This window comes from Dioscorea cayenensis, unplaced genomic scaffold (assembly GCF_009730915.1).
Source record: "Dioscorea cayenensis subsp. rotundata cultivar TDr96_F1 unplaced genomic scaffold, TDr96_F1_v2_PseudoChromosome.rev07_lg8_w22 25.fasta BLBR01000317.1, whole genome shotgun sequence".
Taxonomy (NCBI): Eukaryota; Viridiplantae; Streptophyta; class Magnoliopsida; order Dioscoreales; family Dioscoreaceae; genus Dioscorea; species Dioscorea cayenensis.
The window spans coordinates 18,415-44,290 of record NW_024086708.1 but is presented as its reverse complement, the minus strand read 5'-3'; the positions used below and the strand labels follow the sequence as shown (position 1 = coordinate 44,290).

General features: G+C 42.5%; 2 non-coding genes across 2 annotated transcripts; both read left to right on the top strand.

The window, feature by feature from the left end:
* The first annotated feature begins 11,889 nt into the window (after nucleotides 1-11,889).
* Nucleotides 11,890-11,996, top strand: LOC120254045. Its single transcript, XR_005534510.1, has one exon. It is a non-coding gene; the product is annotated as a small nucleolar RNA R71 (small nucleolar RNA).
* Nucleotides 11,997-22,012: 10,016 nt separating this feature from the next.
* LOC120254046 lies at nucleotides 22,013-22,119 on the top strand. Its single transcript, XR_005534511.1, has one exon. It is a non-coding gene; the product is annotated as a small nucleolar RNA R71 (small nucleolar RNA).
* Nucleotides 22,120-25,876: the final 3,757 nt, after the last annotated feature.

Below are 25,876 nucleotides of genomic sequence, written 5' to 3'. Positions count from 1 at the left end.
TGATGTCAATATGTGCATTTGATGTGTTTATTTGAATTCTGGACATTGAAAGACTGTATTTGAGAAGACAAACAATTGTGGAGCCATTTTGGAAAATACTAATGAAGAAATGAAGTGCAAATGAACTTCAAATGCAAAGCAGGCTATAGAAGCAATCTGTGTGGGCTGTGCATAGGCCGCACAGAAGTGTGCAGGCTGCACAAAGGCCGCACAACATAGCCAGAAGGCTGTGCAGCCAGTGTGCAGGCCACACAGAGGCCGCACAGCATAGGCAGAAGCCTGTGCGGCCTGGTGTGCAGCTCGCACACCTAGCCACACAAGTTGGAAAGAAGGCTGTGCGGGCTTGTGTGCGCTTGCACACAGCCTGCACAGACTCGGGTTTTCTCTCATTTTGAGCTGTGTGACCTCATTTATGCCCACAAAACAGCCCGCACATCTCCACGATTACATATACCCTTTGTTAGGGTTTTGAGAAAGAACTTCACTAATAAGTGTCTAAATGTACATAATTTAGTATATGTATTTGATATATCTAGAATGTATTTTATAAGAATTGATGCCCGTTTTGTGCTTAATCATGTATTATTTGCATTGTAGAGCACGGAGGAGCTATGGAAGACACGAAGATATGACTTGGGTGAAAAAGAGAAGAAAACCAAGTCACGGTGTTGCAGCGTATTTACTGTAGCAGATTACCACAGTTGGAGTACTATAGCAGTGGCACTGTAGCAAGATCACTAAAGCAACCACTGTAGCACCATGGATTGACCCAGGCCATACAGCCGCAATGCTACTCTGGATTGATCCCAGGATGGATACTGTAGCAAGAGAAACCATCTTCTAGCTTGATTAATACGGCCTTGGTGAGGCCATCATTGACCCCATAATAGTTCACAGGATTGACCCCAGGATAGATACCGGGATGGCTTGTTTTGGAGAAATTTTGGTCTCTTTCTAACCCCTATAAAAAAGCACATTTGAGGGATGGAAGAAGGAGTTTTTTGGTAGCCCCAACTTGGGAAAGAAAAGGAGGAACGAAGACATCTTTTGGAGGGTTTTTCTTGAAGCTAGAGAGGTGATCAAGGGCTTAGAACTTTAAGGGGAGAGGAGTTAAGAGGTCATTCGGCATTCATTCGGCTAGAGGAAGCATCATTCTTCCGGCCGTGCACTTCTTCATCATCATTTGGACTAGGGAGTGTCACTTATGCATTTGTTTCTTTCTTTTCTTGTCTCTATCATGTTTGTTTGTATGATGGCACACTAGAGCCCCAAGGTCACCGGATGTAGGTGAACCTTGGAGGGTTCATCATGTATTTTTGATGCCTTATTATTAATTAAAATGATTGGGTTGATTTATGGTTTGGTTCATTGATATTCATGCCTAGAACTACTTAATGGAGAGATCCATAGTTCTTATTTGATTTGTACATGTGACTTACTCACGTGTATTAGATCCCTAATGAACTAGAAGGGGTATACTTGTATCAACATACCGAGAAATTAGATGTCGGTAGCCCCTCCGAACCATAAGGATTGACTTAGGGTAAGTGTGTCATTATTGAGGGATCTCCCTATACTCAATGCGATCATAGGAATGTGATTAGGGAGAGATCCTTATCGACATTCGTATGGGATTAGGGTTCAATTGCCGAGAAATTGGGGTTGGACTAATCTTGAGATCCTTCGGTCTATATCACCCTTGCTATGTTATTACTGTACATCCATATATCATGATGAATCCTCAAGGGAATCCTCATCCCTAGGCCTCTTTATCTCATCATTGCTCTTGTGATTTCTTGTGTGGCTTTATAATTCTCATACTTGCAAATTGCTTACAGTTTTGCACTTGTTAGAGTAGTTTACCATGCTTAAGTTGTAAGGTTAGATAATAGGTGATGAAGGAGTAATAGGAGCTCCTTAGCCCCTGGAATATGATCCTTGCGCTCTTACATAAGGTATTACTTGGTGATCCCGTACACTTGTGGGGAAGCGACCAAATTTTTGGCGCCGTTACTGGGGACTTAAGGAATTCTAGGAAACTTTTAGCTTATTGCTCTAGCCAATTTATTTTATTTTATTTTAATTTTCTTTACTTTTATTTATATCTTTTTGAGCTTAACTTTCTTTATTTTTCTTAATTTTGCAAGATACTGTGCATGACACGAGTAAATCCATCAAACATAGTTGCACCGGACAGTGAAATTGAAAGAACCTTACATCAAGGACTAAAGAAAGTTTGAGAAGATTCATCATTGTAGATTTGGACTCTACACAAGGGAGTGAGCAAATTATGGTTAATATCTAGCATGATTGGGTACCACCTATACAACACTTACTCCACATACAAGACAATTCTATTTGCAGATTTAAACCATGGGAAGGCTCGGTCACAGCAGATGAAAATAATATTTGGAAGGCAATGCTCACAGACTTTATGAATACGGGAAGAGTTCCACCGAAAGAAGAAATTGGTATCCTGACTGACTTGACCGCGCTGGACATTGCAACACTGTAAGCATCTTAGTAAATTTTGGTAGCTGAACCTAGCAAAGATCAGGGGGAAAAGACCGAAGGTAATGTGCACCCAGTGTATGGCATAGATGAGAGTTCTGATGAAAGCTCAATATATGCAAAAGAAGACAAGTAAGGCCAGCCAAATGATGCTACCTCTAGCCAAATAAATGCCGAATGACCTCTTAACTCCTCTCCCCTTGATGGTGAAACTCTCCCCTTGAAGTTCCAAGCCCTTGATCACCTCTCAAGCTTCAAGAAAAACCCTCCAAAAGATGTCTTCATTCCTCCTTTCCTTCCCTAAGTTGTGGCTGCCAAAAAACTCCTTCTTCCACACCTCAAATGTGCGTTTATACTTCCCAAGTATCCCGGCCATATGGGGGCTGTATAGGGGTTAATAAAAGACCAAAATCCCTCCAAAACAAGCCATCCCTGGGTCTATCCCGGGGTCTATGATGGGGTCAATGATGACCTCATTGAGGCCGTATGAATCAAACTAGAAGATGGTTTCTCTTGCTACAGTATTTATCCTAGGGTCAATCCAGGCCAGCATTGAGGCCATATGGCCTGGGTCAAATCCTGACTCAAAAATTCTCTAGGTGCTACAGTAGTTGCTGCAGTGATCTCGCTATAGTGCCACTACTACAGAATGATATACAGATGTTGAGTTACAAATATTAAGCATAAAAGAAAGATCCTGTCTGACCTCTTATATATCTGTGCCATGTGTGTGAATCTTTCATCTTATCTGTCCTGACTTTTTGTAGCCTACTGACTTCAATCATTGCAACTCTAGATGCTAATCACTCCACAAACAAAGAATATTGAGTCTTCGAATGCTATGTGCTACTCTAGTGAACAAGTAAGATCCTTCTAACTCTTAAACTTTAACTAACTCCCTTTTTCTTGTCAGAACATCCGACACACAAAAAGATTACTAGGGTTTTTATTTTCATTTCATTTCATTTCATTTGTTTTTTTTTTGGAGTCTGACTAACATAGACTGTACAAAAAATCTTTCTAGAGGGTGCACATGCTGGTTAGGCACAAGAGCCACCCAACTAGTCGATTACAGTCTACATAGACGCATTCATGCTTCATTAGCAGAGGAATACTGACATAGGCTCATCTTTTTTTTTTCATCATTTTTTTCTTTTAAATTCATTTTAATTTATTTTCATATTCACCTTAGATCACATCTTCAGACTACTCTACATGCCACAAAACTAGGGCTAGATCAACAAGACTTAGAAGTTCTTAAGAGTTCATTGAAAGATAGAACTTAGTGTTCTAAGGCCAAGTACTCAAAGTTGTGTGTTAAGCATACAAGAGAGTTAGAGTAGTCAAATTGTCTATTTCCAGGGCATCAATAAAAAATTCAGTGCACAAGATAATATTAAAGGTGAAATAGGATTCAATAGAGCACAACAACAAATATGTAACTCCAATCAATCATTAATCCACGCTAGAAGAGTCTTACAATAATGAACATTCCATCATGGGTAGTACTAGCATGCAAATAATGACCCTAATACATGAAATACACCCATCCCCACACCTACTATTGTACATTGTCCCCAATGTACACTGATCATGAAAAGCATGGTAATATATGCAATGAAAATAATGGAGGAGTGACAAGTTCCCCTTGCGTATATCCCGCAAGTGCACGGGTTTGTCGAAGTAATAATCCCGGGTGAGCGGGTATCGAATTCACAGGGAGTAGGGAGTAAAGACACTTAATTCGATTCTTAGCTATGTGGAATATCAACAATGATAAGTGTGACAATGATTCAATTCTCAACAATTAAAAGAAACAAGTAAGAGAGCAAAAGTAAGGAAGAGGTAAGGCAATCGATAAAGATGGGGTACTCGGATGATGCTTCACCTAGGATAATCGCTTCAAGTGCAAGAACTCTCTATTATGCATCCTAATCAATGCAATGGTGAGTCGTGGAAATCCTTACATACATAGTCCCAAATCTAAGATCAACTATGCCTAACTCTATTCATATCCCGGAGGAGAGATTAAATAACCTCTCAACCTCGCACTCGAATAAAGTTGCAATGAGCTCTAGGGATTCCAGGTGATAAATCTCTTCCTAATTATAGACCTAACCCTTTGGTCCAGGCGGAAGGTCCCTAACCACAATTAAGCCCTCGATACAAAGATCCCTTCAACGCTTCACTCCGTTGCACGCGCAACTAAGCCCCAGTGGAGATTCATCCCTTAGACCATTCACTCTATTATGGCCGCAAAGAACTAGAGGAACGGAGATAGAATCTATCACGTCGGAGGGGAAAGGAGACGCTCCTGTACCTCTTGACTCACCCTCTCAACCCTCTCCAACCTAGCTTTGTCTAACGCTAGTGGTGTGTCACTCACTCACAAGGTTACCAACAAAAACTCTCAACCCTAGTGTCACTCTAGGGTAAATGTTCATACAATCAAGCATTCAAGGTTGGAACTCACAATAAACATCAATTTATTGAAAGCATAATAAAGAAGTTTAATGAAACGAATACATCCTAGCGTTCACAATCACCCAAGTACCCACTAAGGGTTTAGCTCTCCATGGAGCTAATTACAATCAAAGAAATCGAATGTAAAAGCAATGAATCCATAAAGAAACCCCCTCGATGGTCATGTCGATGGTCTTGTGGAGAGTCATCTACTCGTCGCAAGGGATCCTTTGTCTGGCCTAGGATACACCTCGCCGGATCGATGCCGATGAAAGCTCTCCCAATAACCTTCTTCCAAAATGATGCGCGATGTTGGAGCCGTAGAACCTCTCCAAAAACATAGCCAATACCCTTCAAAACCCTAGCCGAAGCGCTCTCTCAAGTTGGGGAAAAAATGGAGAAATGAATACCAAAATCGGTGCTGAATCGGCTTTAAATAGGGCTGGAATCGGGCGACTCCACGGGCGTGGACGGTACAAGCGCCCGTGCGGAATTTCCACATGGCCGTGGATAATTTGCACTACGCCCTGTGGATTCTCTCGTTTCTCGATTTCTCACCGTGAACAAACGGTCTTTGCTACGAGTACATGCTACAATGTTGCTATCACCTTCGACTCGAATAACTTCCCAATTCCATATTTTCATCGGGTAATGCAAACGGGCACACGTTTACGCTCGTGAATCACTTGCTTCTCAATGATATACATGTTGGTGGAGCTCTCGTTCTTATGTGCATAAATCAGAATGCTCGAGTGTGACTGCCTTTGTGCCCCTCCGAATGGATGTGATCACTCGAATGCGAGGAGGTTGGCATACACTCTAGCATCTCACACCTGACCTATGACTTCGCGTTTGAACCTTAGCAAGATTTCCTCCAAAATAGGTGCATTATGATCCACATTGGCCTATTTCCTTCATACTCGGCCTCACTACCCCTACCGCATAAAAAGTAACATAAAAACACACATATTAGTGTAAAAAAACCTGAGAAAAAGTAATGCTCAACATAAGGAATGAACACTGCGATTCATATCGCACAAGCACTTATCAAACTCCCCCTACACTTAAGCTTTTGCTTGTCCTCAAGCAAACATTAAAAACATTCGTGCATCAATGAAGAAAAATATTGAAAGTGCTTGGCCTTAGGTTCACCGAGGCATACAAAGAAAAGTATTCTACAAGTAAGGAAAAATTTCAACACTAAATATGAAAAATCAATGCTCTAGCTAAAAACTTGAATAAAAAAGGGCAACAAACCCGAGTTACGTGTATGTGTGTGAACTCACTCAAAACAACCCAAAGTATACTCCTCAAAGTTCTAAGTACAAGGGACTTATTTATCTACAAAAGTGACAAAAATTTTAAAAGATGGTAGTAGCTTCACACATCCTCTAAGGTAGCCCTTTCGAAAGCGGCCGCTAAGGTGGCTTTCACACTTTCGAGGTGGTAGCCCTTTCTACTCGAGTGGTAGCTTTCACTCATCCTATGAGATAGCTCTTTCTCTCATTAGGGCATAACTAGTATCCAACTTGTGAGAGTAGCTTCATACTTCATAGGTGGTAGCTCTTTCCACCCAACAAATACAAATAAACAATAAAACTATTTTGTTCCTTCTTTTAATTGTCATTTTCATTTTTTTTTTTTGAATTTAGCAAAAGAAGTAAACCTAACTAGTCCCTTTAACATCGAACATGAGTTTCCAATAGAGTTTAGAGATTGAGTAGTGCGCTAATTGTAAATCGGGCAAAAATTCCTAAAAATTCAAGCAAGAACTAGAGCATGAAAACATTCAATGTTAACAATTCTCCTAGACTTAAGAATACAATCATTGCAACTAAGGTGAACTGCCATTGGCTATGTGAGCATATATCAATCAAGAACAATAGAAAAGATGTGCGCATTATGAAACTCCCCCACACTTAAGTTGTACATTGTCCTCAATGTACGGATGCAAGCTCACTCAAAAATATATCATTCAAAAAAATAGATGTGGGAGAAGCAATCAAAACAATACTCCCCGACTCCTAGTGTTGCGCTTTGATGAAGCTAATTCATTGGGAGTAGTGTTCCAACGGGTTGTGAAAGCTCACACGGCCAAGTGTCAAGCACCTTGGCCGTGCCCATGATTAAGTCTCAATTCCCAAGATGACAAGACCATCTCGCACGCATACACGAGGGGGTTCGAGTGAAGCTCAAGAAAAAAACAAAAAAATAACTCGAGTGTATAAAAAGATGAAGCAATGAATACAACTCGGTAGAATGCAACATAACATAAACTCAAAAGGAAAAAAATCCTTACGAGTGAACAAGTCTAAAAACAAGAAAATAGAATAAAGTAAAATGCACGAAAGTAAAAGAAAAGTCAAGTGTAAGAGTCGCTCTCGGGTTCCTGTGCTGCTGCTGTTGCTGAAGTGGAAGCACATGGTGGGTCCACCGGTGCTGGAGTCGAGGATGGAGGTGATGGAGGAACTGACGGGGCCTGAAGGGTCCTCGGTTGTAGGACAAATGATGAGGCAACGTCTCGCTCTAGGATCTGCTGTAATATGTCGAAACGTGCCATGAACTCTATATAGTGAGAGGCCTGCGTAGCCCGAATCTCGGCAACCTCAGCTCGGACCACTCCTATAGCATTCTCGAGCCTCTCAAAATGATCATTGGCTCGAGATGGTGAAAACATACTGCACCGGGGTGGTTCCTCTACTTTCTTTGGAGGTGCCTCGGTCTCCATCGATCTCTGGGGCCGAGGCTCGGGGCGGGCTGAGATGCTCCGGCTACATCACCCTCATCCTCAGCTATCTCTAGGACTGGTAGGACTAAAGTAAAGACCACTGTCCGAACCCTGCGGACCATGCCCATCAACCGCATAGTCTCTAAACTCAGGGGAGTGGGTACACTCGTCTTCTCTGCCCCGCGAATCGAATCCATGAGACCCATGCCCAGCACTAATCTCGTAATGTAGGGGCCCGAGAAGATCGCTCCAAGTCTAGTATAGTGTTCCTGGTGTCTGATGTACTCTGCCAGAATGTGCCCTAAATGAATCGGTACACGCTCTACCATCGAGTACAAGTCATGCAGCGACTCTCGGCGTCTCAAAACACCAAGATCTTGTCATCATGGCCATTCACCGACCTACTCATAATGGCGTGCAAATACCTATATGCAGGTCGGGAAAGGCACGTGGCCTTGGACACCCCTGGCTCATACTGACTTTGACCACATAGTACTCTGTAAGCTCTCTGCGGGGTCAAAGTTCCAGGATAATCAGTAGGCAACTGTGCATACTCCTCTGTATCCGTGAATGCCTCCTCGTACAAGCCAAGTAGTACGGAAAACTGCGTAATGCTCAAGCTATGGTGGCGTCCAAATACTCTGAATTGAATAGTGTCCAAACTATCGAATCTCGAATACGCTCTATCAAACTCGAACGAGGATAGCACCTCCAGTGTAAACTCTTGGATGGCTGGCTCTCTAATTGTCAGCAACTGCCGCCAACCACCTTCTGAAACTAGATCCTCGATCTCATCGGCAAACTCATCTCCCTGCTGAAGCTTCCGCAGTATAGGCGTGTCCAAAAATCGAGTCTGTCCGAAACGGAGTCTCGACAAATGCTCATAACGGACCTGATGTTTGGGAATCGCAAATCGCATGCCCTCGGGCTCAGGGGATGACTTACGTGGCCTTTTATCAGCTTGCTTCTTTGACCTAGGTGCCATGATCTGCAAAATTTAAACGAAATTGATCAAACAAGTTGATAAAACAATGCTACAGAAATCCACACAGTCGTGTGGAATTTTCGCACTCCCGTGTGGATCCACGGGGGGTGAGAACCGCACGGCCACGCATCAACAATCCAAAAATACACCTTAATAATACTTCTAACTTCGTTCTAAACATAAATCATCGTTCCAATTGAAGAAACGAAGCATTATTAACCAGATTAATTGATAGAAACTATAAATTGACGAAGAAGATGATAAAAAGGGATTTACCGATGAGGAGGAGTGAGAAAATGAAGAGCCAGTCGGAAAACTTCGCTAAAATCCTACCAAACTGACGCTATGGACTCGGAGAGTACTGTGAGAGTGTTTTCAAGTGAAAAGGAATCGTGAAAAGGGAGAGGAATCATCCTCTTTTAAACAGAACTCGCGACTTTTGGCTTTCTGTGCATCCACACAGGCGTGCGGAAATTACACGCCGCGTCGCCCGGACCCATGAGGCGGACACGCCCACGTGGCTTCCACGGACATCCGAGAAAAATATCAAGTCTTACACACGCCCTGCTGCGGAAATTCCCCCATGGGCGTGGACATTTACATGCTCAACTCACGAGGCGGCCCTTGCGCCCATGTGTTTTCTCGGGATGGAGGAACACCACGCATAGATTGCATGCAGGCGTGCGGAAATTACCCACGCTCGTGTGTGGTTCTGAGAGTCGCCCACGAGGGCGAGTCCACGCCACGTGTGCTCTCGGGAAAAAATCGGCCAACTCTGCGGGGAGTTTACCGCCCGTCGGAGTACCCGCAGGCGTGTGCCAAATGCATGGTCGTTCACGAGGCGCCGCGCACACCCGTGCCTTCTCGGATGAGCTCGCAGTATACATCCACGGGCGCGTGGAAATTCCACACGCCCGTGTGTTTTCTCTGGATGACTTAGAAAAACCTGCAGGCTCTGTAGAACTATTCTTAACATGTTTACACACTCAGAGCCTGCTATATTATGCAAAAATTTACCGATAAAAAAACATGAAATAAAACTCAAACGACCAAACTTCGCCAACTCTCAACAAAACACACAATGAGTTCTTTTAAAAACCCACAACAAAATTGCAACACAAGCACTTAAAAATTGAAACACCAACACTGAACAGTTTATTCATGAAAACAAACTAAACTAAAAGGTGCGAGAACAATAAACACTTGGGTTGCCTCCCAAGAAGCGCTTGTTTAACATCACTAAGCTTGACGTATCTTTCTTACCTCACGCGGGTTCATAAATGAAGGTTGCCCTCTTACCCATTGCTTGAAAGCATGATGAGCAAAGTCTCTTGGGGTAGAGGGTGTACTCTCGGGCTTCGGACCACCTAGCAATGGTTCGTCCAACTTCCTTGACTCATGTATGTCTACAACAATCTTGGAGCATTTTCGGTGGCATCTCCGAGCCCTCTTCATTTTTCGAAGCACCGTCTTCAAGATTCCCCGCGGTAGATGTTTCTTCTTCAGTCGAACCAAGCATCATTACTTCTTCATTGCTCTCCTCTTGGTCGAACAAACCTTCATATAGATCCGGGTTGAACATTTCCTGCACATATTCATTGACAAGCTCATCAGTAGTGTCTAGAAAGAATAAAGTGTCATTGAAATCAAGAGAATGCCGCATGGCTTCAGCAAGGCGGTATGTGAGCTTGTCATCTCTAACTCTTAATGTGAGCTCTCCGCCGTCCATGTCAATCAATCTTTGGAAGTCCGCAAGAACGGTCTCCCAAGTATCAAGGGTACATCTGCATCCTCATCGACATCTAGCACTACAAAGTCAACCGGAAAAATGTACTTGTCCACCTTGACAAGCACGTCTTCAATGATGCCTCTCGGATGTCGTACCGTTCGGTCCGCTAATTGTAAAGTCATCCGAGTAGGCCTAGGCTCTTCTAAGCCTAGCTTTTGGAAGAAAGTATATGGCATGACGTTGATACTTGCCCCTGAATCCGCCAATGCCATTTTCTCACCTAAGTTGCCAATGTTACACGGAATGATGAAGCTTCCCGGGTCTTTCTTCTTGTTCGGCATGTTCTTTTGCAACACCGCCGAGCATGAAGCATCTAGCACCACTGAAGCACTCTCCTCCAATTTCCTCTTATTGGTCAATAGGTCTTTTAGGAACTTCGCGTACTTAGGCATTTGAGCCAATGCCTCTACAAAAGGAATATTGATGTGGAGTTGCTTGAACAGACTCAGGAACTTCTTATACTATTCATCCCCTTGGTCATTCTTAAATCTAGAGGGGTAAGGGATTCTTGGCTTGAATGGTGGGGTTGCCACCTCTTTCTCTTTGTTTACTCCCTCCTCAACCTCTACAACCTTGGGTGCGTGTTCTTTCGGCTTTTCACTCGGAAGCCTCCCTTCAACCTCACGACCACTTCTCAAAGTGATCGCCTTCACATGTTCTCTAGGATTAGTTTCCGTGTTGCTTGGTAAACTTCCATGTGGCCTTTCGGAGAGAGACTTCGCAATTTGCCCCACCTGATTTTCAAGGTTGTGCAAGGAGGCGGTGTGATTGCGAAGTGTAGCCTCGATCGATTCAAACCTTGTATTTACCAATTGAACAAATCTAGCCAAGTGCTTCTCCAAATCCGTCATTCGGGGTTTCCAAGCACGAAATTGCATTTTCCACTTGAGGAGCTTGTTGTCTTTGTTGGAAACCCGATGTCCCCCATGGTCTTACAGTGGTCCTTGATTACTTCATGAAAAAAATTGGGATGATTCTTCCAACTCTGAATTGTAGGTGTTCTTTGTATGGATTCCCTTGAGGTCTCATGCCATTACCTACAAAGTCAGCGTTCTCAGCGAAGAAGCATCACCAATGAGCGATTAGGGCAATCGGAGGGGAGCATGTCCTCCACCACAACCGGTGCAATTGGTCACGGCCGCAACTCTATTCAAAGCTATAAGATCTAGCTTCTTACTCAAACTCTCCACTTGGCCCGCCAATGAAGTTACAACATCAATTTCATGGAGATCGGCCACCTTTTTCTTCTCCCTAGCATTCCACTGGTAGCTATTTAACCCCATTTCCTCAATCAATTGACGAGCCCCATCGGGGGTCTTGCTACCTAAGGTACCTCCTGCCGCCGCATCCAAGAGTTGCCTTGTACTCGGGTTCAAACCATTGTAGAAGGTTTGAACAATCATCCACTTCGGGAATCCGTGTTGCGGACACTTTCGCAGGAGTTCCTAGAACCTTTCCCATGTCTCAAATAGAGACTCCAATTCCAACTGCACAAAGGATGAGATCTCATTCCTAAGCTTTCTTTGATTTTCGGGAGGGAAATAAGCGGGCTAGAAAAAGCTTCTACCATCTCCTCCCATGTAGTGATTGATGCTCTAGGTAATGAGTGTAGCCACTGCTTTGCTCTCCCCTTTAATGAAAATGGGAAGGCTTTCAATTTGATGGCATCATCCGTCACACCATTTATCTTCAGCATGTCACACACCTTGAGGAAGCTCTCTATGTGACTGTTTGGATCCTCATCGGCCAAACCGCTGAATTGTGCGGATTGCTGCAGCATATGGATGAATGCCGGCTTTAGCTCGAAGTTCTGAGCTGTAATTGGGGGACACACAATACTCGATTGTGTCCCCAATACTGAAGGTTTGGCATAATCGGATAGTGTTCGTTGTTGCTCATTTTGTTTTGCCATCTTTTCAGATCCTTCTACTTCCAAATCAGCTGGATTATGCTGTTCTTGCACAGGTTCTTTCCCTTTTCTTCTAAGTGTATGTTCGAGCTCAAGGTCTCCTTCAATCAATATTGATGGATTCCCTCAGGTCATAACCTGGAGCTGCACCAAAAAGAAAGAAAAAGACAATCAGAATGATGATAGAATAAGAAGATATGAATTAGAATGTGTGGTGAAATAGGTAAGAAAACAAAGTGCAAAGTATCTCTAAACGCCTAGCTCCCCGGCAACGGCGCCAAAAACTTGACAAGTTCCCCTTGCGTATATCCCACAAGTACACGGGTTTGTCGAAGTAATAATCCCGGGTAAGCGGGTATTGAATCCATAGGGAGTAGGCTGTAAAGACACTTAATTCGATTGTTAGCTATGTGGAATATCAACAATGATAAGTGTGACAAAGATTCAATTCTCAACAATTAAAAGCAACAAGTAAGAGATCAAAAGTAAGGAGGAGGTAAGGTAATCGATAAAGATGGGGTACTCGGATGATGCTTCACCTAGGATAATTGCTTCAAGTGCAAGAACTCTCTATTATTCTTCATAATCAATGCAATGGTGAGTCGTGGAAATCCTTACATACATAGTCCCAAATCTAAGATCAACTATGCCTAACTCTATTCATGTCCCGGAGTAGAGATTAAATAACCTCTCAACCTCGCACTCGAATAAAGTTGCAATGAGCTCTAGGGATTCCAGGTGATAAATTTCTTCCTAATTATAGACCTAACCCTTTGGTCCAGGCGGAAGGTTCCTAACCACAATTAAGCCCTAGATACAAAGATCCCCTCAACGCTTCACTCCGTTGCACGTGCAACTAAGCCCTAGTGGAGATTCATCCCTTAGACCATTCACTCTATTATGGCTGCAAAGAACTCGAGGAACGGAGGTAGAATCTATCACGTCGGAGGGGAAAGGAGACGCTCATGTACCTCTCGACTCAACCTCTCAACCCTCTCTAACATAGCTTTGTCTAACGCTCGTTGTGTGTCACTCACTCATAAGGTTACCAACAAGAACTCTCAACCCTAGTGTCACTCTAGCGGAAATGTTCATACAATCAAGCATTCAAGGTTGGAACTCACAATAAACATCAATTTATTGAAAGCATAATAAAGAAGTTCAATGAAAAGAATACATCCTAGGGTTCACAATCACCCAAGTACCCACTAGGAGTTTAGCTCTCCATGGAGCTAATTACAATAAAAGAAATCGAATGTAAAAGCAATGAATCCATAAAGAAACCCCCTCGATGGTCGTGTCAATGGTCTTGTGGAGAGTCGTCTACTCGTCGCAAGGGATCCTTTGTCCGGCCTAGGATACAACTCGCCGGATCGATGCCGATGAAAGCTCTCCCAATAACATTCTTCCAAAACGATGCGCGATGTTGGAGCCGTGAGAACCTCTCAAAAAAACATAGCCAATACCCTTCAAAACCCTAGCCGAGCGCTTTTCTCAAGTTGGGGAAAAGATGGAGAAATGAATACCAAAATCGGTCTTTGAATCGGCTTTTAAATAGAGTGGAATCGGGGCGACTCCACGGGCGTGGATGGTACAAGCGCCCATGCGGAATTTCCACATGGCCGTGGATAATTTGCACACGCCCGTGTGGATTCTTTGTTTCTCTGATTTCTCGGTACATTTGCGACAGTCTTTGCTACGATACATGCTACAATGTTGCTACGGGTCTTTGACTCGAATAACTTCCCAATTCCATATTTTTCATCGGGGGTAATGCAAGCGGGCACACGTTTACGTCGTGAATCACTTGCTTCTTCAATGATATACATGTTGGTGGAGCTCTCGTTCTTATGTGGATAAATCGGAATGCTCGAGTGTGACTGCCTTTGTGCCCCTCCAAATGGATGTGATCACTCGAATGCGAGGAGGTTGGCACACACTCTAGCATCTCACACCTGACCTATGTCTTTGCGTTTGAACCTTAGCAAGATTTTCTCCAAAATAGGTGCATTATGATCCACATTGGCCTATTTCCTTCATACTCAGCCTCACTACCCTACCTGCATAAAAGTAACATAAAAACACACATATTAGTGTAAAAACCTGAGAAAAGTAATGCTCAACATAAGGAATGAACACTTCGCATTCATATCGCACAAGCACTTATCAAGGAGGGTGACAACAAACTTCCGTGGTTTATCTTATGCAATTGGCAAAGAGTGACCTTAGCACAAAATATGGCGAGCTATACATGTCGGGTCCGGCTCCCATGGTATGTGGAGAGGCTCACCAAGCTCCCTTAATGCCTTGTAAGGCAAAAAGGAATATCATCATTCCAAATAAAAATTTAAATGCAAACAAACTAAAAACTAGAGAGCATTCAAACACACAAACTAAAGAAAGCAAATAAGGTCTTACACAAGGTTGGTAGGGCATCACCCTTCCCAACTTATTGGAATCAAACAAACACACATGCAGAAAGTAAAAATAAACAACAACTACAGAAATAAAACAAATGTCCATGGTCAAAAGCGGAACAGATCATCAAAAGCTACAGAAGGCGGGGCAATGGAATAAGAAGCGGTGATGGTTCATAAGGATGATCCACGGAAAAAGCTGACAAACTGATTGAAGTGCTCTGTGAGCTGGTGATGTCCCTCTAGAATCTGGTAGATCTGACCTCGCATTTCGCGCTGCTCGTGACATATAGGATGAATGCTATCTTCCGTAGTCTTGAAACGAGAGTCGAAATCTGATGGAAATGAAGTTCCAGGAGTAGCATGAGTAGGTGGCTCATCAGAATCGGACTCTGACTCATCTGGTTTGCACTAACTGGATTCTCCTGTGGTCAAGTGTTTAGCAAGTCTGTGTGTGCCACCATTCTTTTCCAATAACCCAATTTCTTGCAAGATAGGCGCTCCAAGAGGTGCCACATCCCTGACTATAGTTATACCTCGAGTGTGGTCCAACAAGTTCATACAGCGAATCAATCTAGTGATGTAGGGTCCTCCAAAGATGGCTCCCAGATGAACACACTGACCATGATGAATGAATGCTTCGGCTACAAGTGCCCAAGATGGATGGGGTGCTACTCAAGAATGCCATACATGGCAAACAAGTCAGACTATGTAAGCACTCCAGTGCTATCCTTCTGACCCATAATATAACATGTAATAAGAGCATGAACATATCTGTGCACGGGGTTCAACATACGAGTAGCTTTCCGTGTATTTTTGCTGTCACTAGGTGCTAAGGACGTCCAATACTGGCCTACACTCATGCATGGTGGATAATAAATGTGGGGTCGATTAAGCAGCGACATGTTAATGAATTCGTTATAGTAAACTAACAACGCCCCTTGCGTGTTACCCGCAAGTGTACGGTTTTATCTTGTAATAAATTCTCATGTGAGTGGGGTATCGTATCCACAGGAAGTAGGGAGTAAAAATAATTTAATTACTACTTAACCAAATGAAGATGAACAATGATTGTGTTGATAAGGTGTGGTGTAAAGAAGAGTAAAATAAATAAGAAAAAGAAGCACAAGTAGGTGAGAGATAAGGCAATCGATAGAAGTTGGGTACTTGGATACTGTTCTGCCTAAGATAATCATTTCAAGTGCAAAACCAACTATTATGCTTCCTAACTAATCCATTAATGAGTCATGGATATCCTAAGATACATGGTCCCAAATCTAAGGTCAACTATGACTAACTCTACACCAAGTCCCGGTGGAGAAATTGATCAGTCTCAATACCTCGCACTGTGTATAGTTGCAAGACGCTCTAGGGATTCGAAGTACTAAACTCTATTCCTATGGGTAGACCTAACCCTTTGATCCAGGCGGAAGGTCCCTAGTCACAATTAAGCCCTAAGTGCTAAAATCACTTCAACGCTTTACTTCGTTGTCTTTGTAACTAAGCCCAGCGGAAGGTCATCCCTTAGCCCGTTCACTCTACTATGACCACAAAGAACTTTTGGAACATGGAGGTAGAGTAAATCAAATCGAAGGGAAAAGGGGACGCTTTGCTACCTCTCGACTGACCTCAACCTTCTCCAATCTAGCTTTGTCTAACCCTCATAGCGTGTCACCCATCCATAAAGGTTACCGATATAGACTCTCAACCCTAGTGTCACTCTAAGTGAGAAATCATTCAACAAGCATTCAAGATTGGAGCTCAATTAAAACATCAATTAAGGAAAGCATAATAAAAGGTTTAGAGAAACAATAGCATCTTAAGGTTCACAAATGTACCCACTCGGGGGTTTAGCTCTCCATGGAGCTAGTTATAATCAATAATGAAATCGAATGTAAAAACAAGTAATCCATAGAAAAACCCCCTCAGTGTTCGTGTTGAAGGTCTTGTGGAGTAGTTGAGTCTTCTCCAAGGGTTCCCTTGTCTGACCTAGGGCACACCTCGCTGGATCTATGCCGACGAAAGCTCTCACAATAACCTTCTTCCCAGCAAATCACGATGTTGAATCCTTGAAACCACTCCTAAGACGTGCCAAAAGCATCTCAAAACCCTAGCAGATGGTCTCCCAAACGATGGAGAAAAGTGGAAGAGAAGAGGTGAAAAATACACCAAAAATTGGACTAAATCATGGGTTAAATAGGGCTGGAATCGGGCATACACACGCCCTTGTGGATGTTTCCAACGGGCCTATGGTATTTCCACACGGGCGTGGGGAAATTCCACATACCCGTGTGGATTCCCTAGAAATCTCATTTTTGGCCAACTGTGAACAGAACTACTGCAGTAGTTAGCTAGAACACTCCCAATTCCACACTCTTCATCGAGGCAACATAAACGGGCACACGTTTATGCATAGATCGCACGTCTTCTTCAGTCAAAAGCTTCATTGGCGGAGATCTTGTCATCAATGCACGGGTCGGGATATGCAAATGTGACTGCCATTGTGCCCCTCCAATCCATTGTAGTGATTTGAATTTATGGAGGTTGGCACACATTCATGTATCTTGGAGTCCCACTTGTGTCCTCACATTTGTTCCTTCCAAGATTCCACCAAGCAATGCGATTACGATCTACTTTTGGCTTCTTTTCTTAATACTTAGGTTCACAACCCTATATGCATGGAAGTAACACAAATGCACAAGTATTAGTGCTAAAACTTGATAAAAGTGATGCTCATCATAAAGAAAGAACACTTCACATTCTTATCAAACAAGCACTTATCAAACTCCCCCACACTTAGGCTTTTGCTTGTCCTCAAGCAAAAATAAAACATTGAAGCATAGGAAATAATGAAAGTGCTTAGCTTAGGTTCACTAAAGCATGCAAGGAGAGCATTCTACAAGTAAGGGAAATTTAACACTAATTACGAAAAATCAATGATCTAGCTAAAAACTTGAATCAAAAAGAACAACAAACCCGAAATCATGTAAGTGTGTGTAAACTCACTCACGTCAACCCAAATTATACTCCTCAGAGTTATAAGTATAAGGGACTTATTTAATTACACAAAGCAACAAAAATTAAAAAGATGGTAGTAACTTCACACATCCTCTTTGGTAGCCCTTTCCAAAGCTGCCGCTAAAGTGGCTTTCACACTTTCAAGGTGGTAGCTCTTTCTACTGGGGTGGTAACTTTCACTCATCCTATGAGATAGCTCTTTCTCTCATTACGGCATAACTAGTATCCGACTTATGAGAGTAGCTTCATATTTCATAGGTGGTATCTCTTTCCACCCCCAAATGCACAACTAAACACTATATTTTTCTTTCTTTACTTTTCCTTTTTCCATTTTTTCCAACAAAATAGAGACAAGAAACAAAACTAATTAGTCCCTTTTACATCAAACTTGAGTTTCTAAAAGAGTTTAATGAATAAATAGTGCAACAAGTGTCAATCAGGCAAAAATTCCTAGAAATTGATATGTGTCTAAATGTAGATGTTTTCATGTATATATCGTATTCACTTTGCATGTATTTTGTGAGGTTTAATGCCCGTTTTGCGCTTAATCATCTATTATTTGCTTTGTAGGGCATAAGGAAACCATGGAGAACAAGAAGATATCATTTGGGCGAAAAGAGAAGAAAACAGGAATTTCATACTACACCCATACTACTCAGTATGGGGGCCGTATGTACTGTAGCAGCGGAATGATTTGGAGTGTCCACCAAGATTTCCATACTACCCAGTATGGGGGCCGTATGCACCCCCGTATGGATCGTGAATCTAGGGTTTTTGAGTGCTATACGACCCCCATACGACCCATTTGCCTCGGGGGATATAAATACAAACTTTTAGGGCAGAACAAAGGACTTTTTGGCTGGACCTTTTCTTGGCCGATTTTGGGGAGATCACTTGGGAGATTTTGGGCGACCTTGGGAAGGAGAAGAAAGGCAAGGAAGCTAGAAGATCATTCAAGCCCAAGGTCCAAGACTCTCAAGGCAAGAAGGCATCATCATTCAAGGGGAGATTTACCACGATTCGAAGGAAGGAGATCCGCGGCTAGAGGAAGCGTCATTTGGCACTTCTTTGGCGGGGAAAGCGTCATTCGGTACATTTTTCACCTCCTCCTCCACCATTTCATCTAGGGAGTGTCATTTATGATTTTGTTTCATGTTTTGCTTGTTTGTATTGCTTGTTGTGGGATGATGACACACTAGACCCCCAAGGGCAACGGGTGTTGGTGAACCTTGGGGGGTTTTATCATGTATGTTGGATGATAACTTGTTAATTCCATGCTTGGGTAATTTTGAGATTTAATCTATTGTTTTCATGCTAAGTGCTACAGTAAGGAGAAATCCGTAGCTCTTTTATGAGTGATGCATGTAGATGTGACTTGCTCGCATGTATTAGATCATGAATGGATTAGAAGGGGATACTTGTATCATCACGCCGAGAAATCGGGTGTTTGGTAGCCCTCCATGTAGGTTTAATCCGAAGAAGAGTAGGTTTAATCCTATGTGATATTTCCTCGTACTCAATGCAATCGTAGGAATGTAGATTTGGAAGCAATTCCTATCTATGTTCTTATGGGATTAGGGTTCAATCGCCGAGAAATTGGGGTTGTTCTAATCTTGGAATCTCATGGTCCATTTTACCCTTGCATCTTTAGATCATCATCCATGTTGCATGATAACCCCTCAAGGGGATCCTCATCCATAGGCCTTTGCATCTCATTAATTTTCTTGCTTGCTTATTGCTTGTTCTCTCTAATTTGGTCATAATCTCGTTTTAGCTTTAATTACATTTAGTAGAGTAAAAATCCATCACTTGAGATCTTAGGCTAGATAATAGCTCGAGAAGGAGTAATAGGAGATCCTTAGCCCCGTGGAATACGATCCTCGTGTCTTCACGCGAGGTATTTACAGGAAGACGCAAGCCCATGCGGAAATTACCCACGGGTGTGTGTTTTCTCTGGACACTTCAAAAACACTGCAGGCTCTGAAAAAAATTTCTGAACATATAAATAAATTCAATGCCTGCCTTACAAAGCAACTTTACCCAGAGAAAACACTGAAAATTAGCTCAAATGACCAAAATTTTCCACCAAAACACAATAAATCACACGATGACATCAAAAATCCACAAGAAAAATCACAGTAAAAGCATTTAACAATCAAGACACCAACACTCATGCTTATTCATGCAAAGTCTAATCTAAGAACTAGGAAACCAATAAAAACTTGTGTTGCCTCCCAAGAATCGCTTGTTGAACATCACTAAGCTTGATGTACCTTGTCTTACCTCACGGGGGCTCATAGATGAAGGTTGCCCTCTTAACCATAACTTGAAAGCATGATGAGCATAGCTTCTTGAAAGTAGAGGGGGAGTTATCGGGCTTAGTACCGCCTAGCAAAGGTTTGTCCAATTTGTTCGGTTCGCGCACATCCCCAACAGCCTTGGGGCATTTCCTGTGGTGTCTACTCACCCGCTTCATTTTCTGGAGCACCTTCTTCATGATCCCCGGAGTAGATGGTACCTTCTCCTCTAGACCAAGCGCCATTACTTCTTCATTATCCACCTCTTGGTCTGGCAACCCCTCATATGGGTCCGGATTAAACATTTCCTACACATATTCATCAACTATATCATCAGTAGTGTCGAGAAAATAAAAAGTATCATCGAAGTCAAGAGAATGACACATGGCTTTGGTGAGGCCGTATGTGAGCTTATCATCTCCGACCCTCAGTGTCAACTCCCTGCCATCCATGTCGATTAATGCCTTGGAAGTATGCAAGAATGGCCTCCCAAGTATCAAAGGAACATCTACATCCTCATCGACATCCAACACTATGAAGTCTATAGGAAATATGTACTGTCCACCTGGACAAACACATCTTCAATGATGCCCCTCAGGTGTCTCACCTTTCGGTCCGCCAATTGTAATATCATCCGAGTGGGCCTAGGCTCTCCCAAGCCTAGCTTCTGAAAGAAAGAATACGGCATGACGTTGATACTAGCCCCAGAATCTACCAATGCCATTTCTTCACCAAAATTGTCCATGTTGCACGCGATGATGAAGCTTCCTAGGTCTTTCTTTTTGTTCGGCATGTTCTTTTACAACACCACCGAGCAAGATGCATCTATAATCATGCAGGCACTCTCCTCCAATTTCCTTTTGTTGGTCAACAAATCTTTCAAGAACTTGGCATACCTAGGCATTTGGGATAATGCCTTAATAAAGGAAATGTTTATATGTTGTTGCCTAAACAAACCCAGAAACTTCTTGTACTACTCATCCACTTGGTCGTTCTTCAATCTAGATAGATAAGGGATACTTGGCTTGTAAGGTGGGGGTGCCACCTCCTTCTCCTTGGTTGTTCCCTTCTCAACCTCTACGACCTCTGATGCTTCAACATTGGTCTTCTCACTTGGAAGCTTACCTTCTTAAAGTGATTTCCTTCACAAGTTCTCGTGGGTTGGTCTCCGTATTACTTGGAAAGCTTCCTTGTGGTCTCTTCGATAGAGACTTCCCAATTTGCCCCACTTGATTTTCTAGATTGTGCAATGACGCGGTGTGGTTGCAAAGTGTAGCCTCGATCGATTGGAACCGTATATCCGATGATTGCACAAATCTAGTCAAGGCCTTTCTAGATCGGTCATCCGGGTCTCCAAACCTGAAACTCGATTCTCCATGTTTGGGGTTTATTGTTGTTGAAAACCCGATGATGAGGTGCCCTTTTGTTGCCCTTGATTGTTCCATGAGAATTTAGGGTTGTTCCTCTAACCCGAATTGTAGGTATTGCTATAAGGATTGCCTTGGTTTCTCATTGTATTACCCACATAATCAACTTGTTTAACGGAGGATGTACGACCAACGGCTATCGGGCAATCGGAGGAGGCATGTCCTCCATCACACCCGGTGTAAGTAGTCACGGCCACCACTCTATTAGAAGTTAGAAGGTCTTACTTCTTACTCAATGATTCCACTTGGGCCGCCAAAGAAGTGACTGCATCTATTTCATGGAGTCTGGCGACTTTCTTCCTTTCCCACGTGTTCCAATGGTAGCTATTCATGGCCATATCCTCCATCAACTATTGGGCCACTTCAGGGGTTTTAATCCCCATTGTTCCTACTGCGGCGGCATCTAACAATAGCCTTGTACTCGGATTCAACCCATTATAGAAAGTCTGAATAATCATCCATTCAGGAAATCTGTGTTGTGGATACCTCCGCAAAGGATCCTTGAAGCGTTCCCATGTCTCAAACAATGATTCCAATTCCATCTGCGCAAACAACGATATCTCATTTCGAAGCTTCACAGGTTTCCCCGAAGGAAAGTATCTTGCAAGGAAAGCTTTGACCATCTCATTCCAAGTTGTGATGGATGCTTTTGGCAAGGAATGAAGGCACTGCTTGGCTCTTCCTTTGAGTAAAAATGGGAAAGTCCTCAATCTAATAGAATCATCTGATACACCATTAATCTTTAACATGTCACAAACTTCTAAGAAGTTCTCTATGTGGTTGTTTGGATCCTCATCGGCCATACCATTAAACTGCGCTGACTACTGAATTATCTGGATGAATGCTGGCTTTAGCTCAAAGTTCAGAACTGTAATTTGGGCTCGCATAATGCTAGATTGTGTCCCCAATACTGACGGTCTGGAATAATCAGATAATGTTCGTTGTTGTTCATTCTATTTAGCAATGTTGTTAGATCCTTCAAATTCCATGTCAACTAGATTGGACAGTTCTTCCATAGGTTCTCTTTCCCTTCTTCTGAGTATATGTTCAAGTTCTGGATCTCCTTCAATTAATATCGAAGAATTTCCTCAGGTCATAGCCGGGAGCTGCACACAAATAAGAAAACAAAATTAGAACGATGATAGAATAAGAAGATATAAAATAGAATGGATGAATAGATGGCTAAGTGTAAAGTATCTCTAAACGCCCCCTCCCTGGCAACGGCGCCAAAAACTTGACAACACCCCTTGCATGTTACCCGCAAGTGCACAGATTTGTCAAGTAATAAATTCCCAGGTGAGTGGGGTATCGTATCCACAGGGAGTAGGGAGTAAAAATAATTAAATTGCTACTTAACCAAGTGAAGATGAACAATGATTATGTTGATAAGGTGTGGTGGTAACAAGAGTAAAAGAAACAAAGGGAAAAGGGAAGTTCATTCCTTAGCCCATTCGCTCTACTATGACCGCAAAGGACTCTTGGAACGTGGAGGTAGAGTAAATCAAATCGAAGGGGAAAGGGGACACTCTGCTACCTCTCGACTCACCTCAACCCTCTCCAATCTAGCTTTGTGTAACCTTCATGGCGTGTCACTCATCCACAAAGGTTACCAATATAGACTCTCAACCCTAGTGTCATTCTAAGGGAGAAATCATTCAACAAGCATTAAAGATTGGAACTCAATTAAAACATCAATTAAGGAAAGCATAATAAAAGGTTTAAAGAAACAATAGCATCCTAGGTTTCACAAATCCAAGTACCCACTAGGGGGTTTAGCTCTCCATGGAGCTAGTTACAATCAACAATGAAATCAAATGTAAAAACAAGTAAACCATAAAAACCACCCTCAGTGTTCATGTCGAAGGTCTTGTGGAGTAGTTGAGTCTTCTCCAAGGGTTCCCTTGTCCGGCCTAAGGCACACCTCGCCAGATCTATGCCGACAAAAGCTCCCCCAATAACTTTTTTCCAAGCGAATCGTGATGTCAAATCCTCCAAATCACTCCTAAGATGTGCCAAAATCCTCTTGAAACCCTAGCCGATAGCCTTCCCAATGATGGAGAAAAGTGGAAGAGAAGAGGTGAAAAAGATACCCAAAATTGGGATAAATCATAACTTAAATAAGGCTGGAATCGGGTATCCACACGCTCTTGTGGATGTTTCCCACGTTCCTGTCGAATTTCCACACGGGCGTGGGGAATTTCCACACGCTCGTGTGGATTCTCTAGAAATCTCATTTTTGGCCGGCTGTGAACAGAAGTACTACAGTAGTCGGCCAGAACACTCCCAATTGCACACTCTCATTGAGGCAACATAAATGGGCAAATGTTTATGCCATAGATCGCACGTCTTCTTCAGTTAAAAGCTTCATTAGCGGAGATCTTGTCATCAACGAATGGGTCGGAATATGCAAATGTGATTGCCTTTATGCCCCTCCAATCCATTATAGTGACTTGAATTCATGGAGGTTGGCACACATTCATGTATCTTGGAGCCCCACTTGTGTCTTTGCATTTGTTCCTTCCAAGATTCCACCAAATAATGCGATTACGATCTACTTTTGACTTCTTTTCTTAATACTTAGCTTCACAACCCTATATGCATGGAAGTAATACAAATGAACAAGTATTAGCGCTAAAACCTGATAAAAGTAATGCTGATCATAAGGAAAGAACACTTCGCATTCTTATCACACAAACACTTATCATAAACCCCCAAGTACTTTGCAAATTCCAAATGATTCATTTCATGAGACCTTCCAAAAGCTTGGAATCGAATGACACCTTGTCTTTGAGTAATGACACTCCTTTCATCTTACTTCGCCTCATGGGTGCTCAACACCTCCAATGTAAGTTGACGAAAAGTAGGATCATATATTGAGAACAAATTCACCCAACCATTATGAGATAATAATTGCTTCACTTGTTCATCCAACCCTAGGTCCCCTAGAATAATCCACTCAATATGACGAAAGGTACCAAAAGGTTTGGTCTTCAAAATGTCGTATCTTGCTTTGTGAATAGCACTAGAGAAACGGAGTTCTTCAGGGGTGTGAGAATCATTTCTTAGTCATTTGGAGGTGAGTTTCTTGACGTATGGCATTCCTACATAAAGAATAAATCATATAAGGCTTAAAAAAATTCAAAAGAATGCAAAATGTGGTATGAAAAGGGTAAGAAAAATGAGAAAATCAATTGAATAGGATCCATTCGGCACAGATATATAAGAGGTGGGATAAAATCTTTCTTTTATACTTACTGTTTGTAACTCAACATTTGTATTTCATTATCCAGTTCTTGTAGATTATTGTATTTGTTTAAGCCAGAGGTGATACATTTAGCCACTTATCATTATCATTGTTTTTCATGATTTGTTTGCTTGGGGATAAGCAAATGCTTAGGTGTGTGGATATTTGATAAGTGTCAAAATGTATGTATATTAGTATATGTATTTGATATATCTAGCATGTATTTTTATAAGAATTGATACCCATTTTGTGCTTAATCGCGTATTATTTGCATTGTAGGGCACGGAGGAGCCATGGAAGACACGAAGATATGACTTGGGCGAAAAAGAGAAGAAAACCAGGCCACGATATTGCAGTGTATTCACTATAGCTGGAGTACTGTAGCAGTGGCACTATAGCAAGATCACTGCAGCAACCACTGTAGCAGTTGGAAAATTTTAGAGTCAGGATTTGACCCAGGCCATACGGCCTCAATGCTGGCATGGATTGACCCCGGGATGGATACTATAGCAAGAGAAACCATCTTCTAGCTTGATTCATATAGCCTCAATGAGGCCATCATTGACCCCATCATAGACCCCGGGATTGACCCTGGTATGGCTTGTCATGGAGGGATTTTGGTGTCTTTTTAACCCCTATACGGCCCCCATACAACCGGGATACTTGGGAAGTATAAAAGCATATTTAAGTTGTGGAAGAAGGAATTTTTTGGTAGCCACAACTTGGGGAAGGAAAGAAGGAACGAAGGCATCTTTTGGAGGGTTTTTCTTGAAGCTTGAGAGGTGATCAAGGGCTTGGGACTTCAAGAGGAGAGTTTCACCATCAAGGGGAGAGGAGTTAAGAGGTCATTCGGCATTCATTCTGCTAGAGGAAGCATCATCCGACCCGCCTTGCTCTTCTTCTTCATCATTTGGACTAGGAAGTGTCACTTTTGGAATTGTTTCTTGTTTTTCTTGTCTCTATCATGTTTGTTTGTATGATGGCATACTAGAACCCCAAGGCCACCGGATGTAAGTGAACCTTGGGGGGTTTATCATGTATTTTGGATGCCTTATTATTAATTGAAATGCTTGGGTTGATTTATGGTT